Consider the following 8,978-nt stretch of genomic DNA (forward strand, 5'->3'; position numbering starts at 1 on the left):
TGTCAAGAGGGGACTTAGATTCCACATGGATGCTGGATGCAATTCTCCTCCTCTCAGCTGTAGGCACTCTTGGCTCCCTGGTGTGGTGGTTGACCTTCTTCACCTCCATGTTAGCTGAGTGGGGTATGTCCAATAAACCAGAGTGTAGGAGTTGCAAGTCTGTTGAGGCTCAGGGCCTGGCTATCACATGGTCAGTCCAGAGATTCAGGTCCCCTGGGTATACATTAAACCCTAGCACCAACCACAGTTCTGGCAAAAGTAACAGGAGATACTAGTGGACAAAGATCACATCTGAGTCCAGCTCCATCACACAGAAACACAAACTCCAATGTAAGACCAACTGACATGGCACTGACCTCCATCTGCCATGACCATAGAACCTGTGGGTTCTTATATTTTTTAATGTAACATTTTTCGTGATCTCTGTATCTCCAAAAATATAATAAATAAATAAATTAATAAATATTTCGAGGGAAAAAAAAGGGATGGTCCCTAGGCTGCCAGCTAGTGCCTCACCCAGAAGCAGATGCTCTGCCTGGGCCAGTTTTTCCAATCAGAACTCTGACTAGCTTCAAAGGGGTTCCCAAGTCATGTGAGAGTTCAGATGCTGAGTGTTCAGTGATTTGGTGAGTGGTTGTATAGATTTTCTTTTTTTTTTTTAAGATTTATTTATTTATTTGTCTCCCCTCCCCCCCCACCCCGGTTGTCTGTTCTCTGTGTCTATTTGCTGTGTCCTCTTTATCCGCTTCTGTTGTTGTCAGCGGCACCGGAATCTATGTTTCTTTTTGTTGTGTCATCTTGTGTTGGCTCTCCGTGTGTGCGGCGCCATTCTTAGGCAGGCTGCACTTTCTTTCGCGCTGGGCGACTCTCCTTACGGGGCGCATTCCTTGCGTGTGGGGCTCTCCTACGCAGGGAACACCCCTGCGTGGCAGGGCACTCCTTGCGCACATCAGCACTGTGCATGGGCCAGCCGAACACGAGTCAAGGAGGCCCGGGGTTTGAACCGCGGACCTCCCATGTGGTAGACGGATGCCCTAACCACTGGGCCTATAGGGACCTCATATTTTTTGAATGTAACATTAAAAAAATAAATAAAGACAAAAAAAAAGTATAGGGGATTCCCATATAACACCCCCCACCCCCACACACATTTTCTCCAATAATTAACATCTTACATTAGTGTGGTATATTTATTACAATCGATGAGCCAATATTGAAACATTTCTACTAACCAAGGTCTATAGTTTACATTATGGTTTACACTTTGTGTTGTACAGTTTTATAGATCTTGACAAATATATAGTATTATGTATCTGTCATTGCAGTATAATACATAACAGTTTCAATGTTTTAAATAAGTCCTGTGTTCCAGCTGTTCATCCTAACTCCTCTCAAAAACTCTGGTAATTACTGTCTTTATATCAATGCTACAAGTACTTCCATTACTACATGATAACTACAATAACAATAAATTGGCTTTGGTCCATGGTTACATACTCAAAAAAAATATATAAGATATTCCCATATACCCCTCACCCCCACCACACTCCTCCCACACCGACAACCTCTTTCATCATGGCGGCACATTCATTGCATTTAGTGAATACATTTTGGAGCACTGCTCTACCACATGGGTAATAGTTTACGTTGTAGTTTACCCTCTCCCCCAGTCTATTCAGTGGACTATGGCAGGATATATAATGTCCAGCATCTGTCCCTGCAGTATCATTTAGGACAACTCCAAGTCCTGAAAATGCCACCACATCATATTTCTTCTTCCCTCTCCCTGCCCTCAGCAACTCCTGTGGCCACTTTCTCCACATCAATGCTACAATTTTTTCCATTACTAGTCACAGTAGTTCTATAGTAGAATACCAGTAAGTCCCCTCTAATCCATATTTTATTCCTCCATCTTGTGGACCCTGGGATGGTGATGTCCAGTCCACCTCTGTTTCCAGAGGGGGCTTAGATCCCACATGGTTGATGGATGCGATTCCCCTGCTTTCAGTTGTAGGCACTCTCATTTCCCTGGTGTGGTGGTTGACCATCTTCACCTCCCTGTTAGCTGACCTGGGTAAGTCCAAAGAACTGGAGAGTAGGAGTTGCCACTCTGCTGAGGCTCAGGGCCCAGCTGGCAGATGGCCAGTCCAGAGATTCAAGTCTCCTGAGCATATACCAACCCCAGTGCCAGTCACTGGGGATGAATCTCCCTGGCACCGAGGGATTACTACCAATCACTAACTGGGTTTTCTTTTTGACATGTATATACTAGACTTGGAGCTGAAGAAGCCAAGGAACCAGAAATGCTGATAGGCATAGATTTTTTTTTTTGAGGTACTGGGAGCCAGGGATGGAATCCATGACCTTGTATGTGGGAAGCCTGAACTCAACCACTGAGCCACATTGGCTTCTCTGATTGGTTTTTTCCATTTGTTTTTGTTTGTTGTTTGTTTATTCAGGAGGCACCAGAAACTGAACCAGGACATCCTGTGTGGGAGGTGGGCTCTCAGCTGCTCAAGCCACATCCACTCCCCAGATTTTGAAAAAGCCTCCATGAAAGCCTGGTCTCTTTTAGTCAAATGGACAGGAAACGGGCAGCCTAGCAAACAGAAAACATTTAAGACAGTAACTGATCTACTCTACCCAAACACCACAGAAAAAACTGCAGCCCCATCCTCACCCAAGCCATCAAAGACCAAACGGGGAACCTAGACTTCTACACTCACTGTAATAAGGCAATCCGATCCCTTTCCTGCTGGAATGGTATCAGAGAAGTGGGGACTTCATCTCCTCCAGGAGTTATCAAGATCCCCATCCCTGAAGTATTAGTGGAGACTGTTTAGGGAACCTGGATTTCCACTTCAATCCAGTAGTAATGAGGCATCTCTCTCTCCCCTGCTGGGTGGTGTCAGAGGATGCCTAATGGGGTGTCAGGAAGTTTACTGACATCCAGCAGTAGTGAGGCCACCAACAGTGTGAATGGAGGCCTTTTTGGGAGCAGTAATGAGGCTCTCCTGCTCCTCTTAGCTGGAGTGGTATCAGCGGATGTCTAGGGCAGAGCCCAAAACCCCACTTCTACCCAGCAGTAACAGGTGCCTCTTCAATGGATGCTTAGTGAAGAACCTGGAATTCTACCTTCACCTGCAAGTAACAAGACAGTCCACTTCTCCTGCCAGAGTGGTATCAGAGGAAGCTGCTAACATCAAAGATTTAATAAAATCTAAAATGTTCATAATATAATATCAGAAATATCCAGTTTCAATAGAAAATCACTCCTCATACCAAGAACCAGTAAAAGCTCAACTTGAATGAGAAAAGACAACCAATGGAAACAGATGCCCAGCATGGCACAGGTGTTAGAATTATCTGACAAGTATTTTTAAGCAGCTATCATAATGTTTTAGTGAGCAATTATGAATACTCTTGAGCAAATGAAAAAAATAGAATGATTCAGCAAAGAATTAGAAAGTCTCAGCAAGGAAAGAAAAAATGTAAAGAATTGAAATGGAAACTGTAGGACTGAAAAATATACTAACCAAAATAAAAACTCAGTGCATGAACTCAGCAACTTAATGGAGAGGACAGAAGAAAGAATCAGAAACTTGAAGATAGAACAATAGAAATTACTCAGTCTGAAAAACAGATAAAATAAACCAAATAAAGGAGAAAGAACAGAGTTCCAGAGAAGTGTTAAACTTTAAAAAAAGATCTAACATTTGTATCATCAGAGTCCAGAAGGAATGGAGAAAGAAGGCAGAGCTGAAAAAGCATTTGAAGAAAGAATGGCTGAAAATGTCCAAAATTTGGCAACAGAACAAAAACAAAGCCCATAAACTTACAGATTCAAGAAGTAAAGCAAACTCTACACAGGTAAACCCAAAGAAACCCCTGCCAGGATATTTAATAGTCAAACTACTGAAAACTGAAGACAAAGAAAAATAATCTTAAAAGCAGTGGGAAAGAATCAATAACTTAACTATGAATTTGAATGACAGAGGATTTCTTGTCAGAAACCTTGGAGGCCAAAATGAAGTGGCACACGCTATGGATAGAAGCAGTGACAGAAGAACACACAGCGAATGGACAGAGGGCAGAAAACTGGGGGGTGGGGGGGTGGGGGGGAGAAATAATCTTAAAAAAATAAAAAATAATAAAATGAAGTGGCACAGCATTTTTCAAGTGCTGAAAGGAAACAAATGTCAATCAGAATTCTATATCTAGCAAAAATATCCTTAATGGATGAAGGGAAAATAAAGACACTTTGAAATAAAGGAAAACTAAGAAAATTTGTTACCAGCAGACAGAAGAATGGCTAAAAGAAGCATTCTATTCAGAAAGGAATTGATGAAAGAAGAAATCTTGGAACATTAATAAGGAAGAAATGACAATGGAAAGAGTAAAAGTATAGGTAAGTAGAATATACTTTCATTCTCTTTAATTTTCTAAATTATATTTGAAGCAAAAATTATAACATTGTCTAGTGTGGTTTTCAGTGTATGTAAGGGAATATTTATGGCAATTGTATTATAAAATGGGGGCAGTGAAGAGGCATAAAGGAAGGAAAGGTTTCCACACTTCACTCAAATTAGTAAAATTTTGACACTAGTAGACTGTGATAAATTCTATATATAAAAAATGTAACATCAGAGCAAGCACTATAAAAGCTATACAAAGAAATACACTTAAAACCACTATGGATAGATAAAAATGGGATTCTAAAAAATGTTCAAATAACCCACAGGAAGGCAGGAAAAACAAAACAGAGAACAGAAAAATGGAACAAACAGTAAATAAAAATTTAAATGGCAGGCTTAAACCCTAGCATATCAATAATTTCATTAAATAATTACATCAAATGATTGTTCTTTTTTATCTATTCTGCCAATTTGTGTCTTTTGATTGGGGAGTTTAATCCATTACATTCATGGTTATTACTGTAAAGATGGTATTTGTGCCATTTTGTCCTTTTGTCCTTTGGTTTCTATGTCATATCTTTTTTGTCTTTCATTTCCTTTATTGCAGCCTCCTTTTCTGTATAGTTCATCTTTGTGATGTATCTGACTCCTTTCTCATTTTTGTTTCAGTATATTTTTAAAATACTTTCCTTTTGGTTACCCTGGGGTTTGTATTACACAACCTATGCCTACAAACCTACTTATTAAAAGATGTCAGCTTACCTTTAATAGCATACATGTGCTCTGCACCCATATCTCTCCATTTCTTTTTGTTGTTTGGTCCTACATTAGCTCTTTATTTTTTGCATGTCCATTATCAGGAAATATGCCTTTTTCTTGTTTAATTGTAGTCTGAATCTTATAAGAATTAAATATACTGAGGATACAGTACTATTGGGTTTTGCATTTACCTATTTAGTTAGCTTTACTGAAGATTTTCACTTCATGCTGTTCCAAGCTGCTCTCTCCTGTCTTTTGCTTCCAACCTGAAGAACTCCCTCTATCAGTTCTTATAGTGTTGGACTTTTGGTGACAAAGTCTCTCAGTGTCTGTTTATCTGTGAATGTTTTTGGAAGGGCACTTTTGCTGGATAAGGAATTTTCGGCTGGCAGTTTTTCTCTTTCAGTACCTTAAATATATCATACCACTGGCTTCTCAACTCTATGGTTTCTGATGAGAAATTGGCACTTAGTCTTATTGACGGTCCCTTGTATGCAATGAATCACTTTTCTCCTGCTGCTTTCAGAATTCTCTTTATCTTTGGTATTTGATATTCTTATTAGTATGTGTCTTGGAATAAGTGTATTAAGGTTTATTCTGTTTGGAGTACATTGCACTTCTTGGACATATATATTTATGTCTTTCATAAGAGTTGGGAAATTTTTGACCATTATTTCCTCAAATATTCTTTCTGCCCCTTTTTCCTCCTGGGACTCCCATAACACATATATTTGTATATGCTTCATGCTGTCACTCATATCCCTGAGACACTGCTTAATTTTCTCTATTCTTTTCTCTGTCTGTTCTTCTGACTGTATGGATTTGATTGTCATCTTCTAGTTCTCTGATTCTTCTGTATGTTCAGATCTGCTATTGTATGCTTCTAATATATTTTTTTAAAGATTTATTTTATTTATTTATTTCTCCCACCCTCTCATTGTTTGCACTTGCTGTGTCTATTGTCTTCCTTGTTTCTTTAGGAGGCACTGGGAACTGAACCCAGGATCTTCAATGTGGGAGGGAGGTACCTAATTGCTTGAGTCACCTCTGTTCCCTGCTTTGTTATGTCTCTCATTATGTTTTCTTCTTGTGTCTCTTGTTGCATCGTCTTGTTGTGTCAGCTTGCCTGTGACTGCCCATTGCGTCAGTTTGCTGTCTTGCTCATCTTCTTTAGGAGGCACTGGCAATCTCTGCTCCCTGCTTTGTTGTGTCATTCATTATGTTTTTTTTTTTCTTGTGTCTCTTGTTGCATCATCTTGTGTCAGCTTGCCATGCCTGCCCATCATGCCAGCCCACTGTCTTCTTTAGGAGGCACCAGGAACCAAACCATGGACCTCCCATGTGGTAGGCGGGAGCTCAGTCACTTGAGCCACATCCACTTCCCCTTCTAATGTATTTTTAATCTCCAGTATTGTGCCTTTCATCCCTGTAATTTCTCTTATGTTTCCTCTTAAACTTTTTAATTCTTTATTTTGCCCACAGATTGTCTTCTTAATGTCCTTTAGCTCTACATCCACCATTAGTCTAGTTCTAGTCATATTTTTTCATTTTGAATTGATTTGGCATATTTGTTTGAACTTCCTTGATTATTTGTTCCCAAATTCTGTGTCACCTCTAAGTTTTAATTTGTTTTCTTTGCTGAGCCATATCTGCCTCTTTCTTAGTGTTGTTTGTAATTTTTTGCTGATGTTTGCAAATCTAATTATTTTGATGTGCTAACTCTGAAGGTCAACTTTTCCCCTTTTGCCTAGGATTTTGTTGTAGATTAGATGAGTGTTAAGGCTCTTCTGCTCTTCTTTTTTTTGATAGATCATATGTAATAATAAAATTTATTTGTTTAAAAAAATGGCATTAGACTGTAACCTTGTTTTTAAAAGTTTAGTTAAACACTAAGCTATCTAAATAACCTCCTTGAAAGGTTTCAGTACCTTTACATAGAAAACACTTTCTCTCTAATCTCAATCTTACATACATGGAAGAGGTGAGGAGAAAATGTCGACAATTTCTTGAGCAGCATATATGGCTAAACCCATCAAGCACCTTAAACTAGAATTTCCATTATTGACCCCATTAAAATGAAATGGGCAAATACCAAAAGTTACCTACTTCATAAGCCAAAAGACAACAATTTTAGGGTTCCAGTAAGTAAAATATTTTTTAAACACTTCAAAAATTTTTAACCATAAACTAAAGGAATCATCTCTTCATTGTAAGAAAGAAAGGCTTAAGAAATGAAAAGACATTTAAACTAAACTGATTTTCAATATTCATTGAACAAAAGAAATGAAAAATAATGGTTGATTAGCTAAACTTTGTGCTCTAATAAAACTAATTAATTACAATGATTTTAAATGGCAATAGCCAATCTGACTGCAGCTTGACAATTCTGAATACTTTTGCAATAATAATTTTTTAAAATGCAAAGACACTAGAAGGATCCAGTCATGCAATGTTCATCTTATGCATTCTGCATCTCTTTGCCAATCTTGTAGCTAAGGCTCTTGTTCCAATCAATCTTAGTCAGTATATCTGGCAACTGTTGATACAAGGCTTTGAATGTAATGTCCGACATTGTCTGATAATTCTCACTGATGGCAGTCTGGTATTAATTTTTTGCAACTTCTGTGATCTTAATAAGTTATTTTTCTGTTTATATCTCATTAGAAACTGTTAAGGAATCTTGTATATCTTTATGACTCACTGACTGAACATTACCATCTTCATAATAATGAACATGAATATTCAAGATGCCAACCACTTGAGTAGTTGAAGGAGTGATTATAAACTTCCACTCTGATCTCTACCCACCATTCCAGAAGGTTTTTTGCTTGGAACTGATGGCTTTCTATGCATGCACTAATGGTTTGCTATCCATTTCTCTCTTTTTTTAACCATATACCGTGCTGACTCCATTTGGGTAGTGTTCTTCTACATAAGCTCACAAAGCAGTTTCTATAGAAGTTCTCCATGATTCGAGCATTTTCTGCTTCTTAGAGTCTTGAATCAGTTGCTTCCTTTCTTAAGTGATCAAATTTAAAACAGATTCTGTTTTTTGGATCCAAAAGCTTTCCATTTCCCAAGTCGCCATATTCTGTTATCAATACCTGATCTTCAGAACCTTCAGTTTTTACTAGAGTAAACTGGTCCAAGTTATACTGTGCAAATCCATGGGCTGCTTTTTTCCTTCTCCTCATCAGACAGCTACTTTTCCAGATCTGCCATCTTCCTTCTAAGGCTCTTCTTTGACACTTGCTCCATCTGACACTAGACCTTTAGAGTAGCCCGTGTTTAACTGTTAAGATCTTCTCAGGTGCTCTGCACCTATTCTTGCCCTGGATATGCAGTGCGGTTTTTAAGATTGCCCCCCCTTTTTTTCTCCCCCTCCTCCCTACCCTGCTGTTTTGCTGTCTGTGTCCATTCATTCTGTGATCTTCTGTGCCTGTTTCTTTTTGTCTTCTAGTTTTCTCCTCTAGGCTTCACCAGGATTTGATTCCGGGGACCTCCCATGTGGGAGAGAGGTTCCCTGTCACTTGCGCCACATCAGATCCTGGTTTCTGCTGCATCTCGCTTTGACTCTCCCCTCCGTCTCTCTTCTTTTGTGTCATCATCTTGCTGTGTAGCTTGCTGCACAGGCCAAGATTGCCCTTTTATGTGTATTTGTTTTACCTCCAGGAGAAAGCTTCCTTTCCTCTCTTCCTTTTAGGGAATCCTGATCTCTTCTGCTTGGTTTTGTGCAGAATTTCTTCCCCAGTTCCTATTATTTGTTTAAATTCTCTCCCTCACTCAGTTTCCCCTTTACCTTCC

The 8,978-nt window shown here is 39.1% G+C and overlaps 1 pseudogene; it reads right to left on the bottom strand.

Annotated features, from left to right (window-relative positions):
• Positions 1-7,632: 7,632 nt before the first annotated feature.
• LOC101413760 (F-actin-capping protein subunit alpha-2-like) lies at positions 7,633-8,368 on the bottom strand (annotated as a pseudogene).
• Positions 8,369-8,978: the final 610 nt, after the last annotated feature.

This window comes from Dasypus novemcinctus, chromosome X (genome assembly GCF_030445035.2).
Source record: "Dasypus novemcinctus isolate mDasNov1 chromosome X, mDasNov1.1.hap2, whole genome shotgun sequence".
Taxonomy (NCBI): domain Eukaryota; kingdom Metazoa; phylum Chordata; class Mammalia; order Cingulata; family Dasypodidae; genus Dasypus; species Dasypus novemcinctus.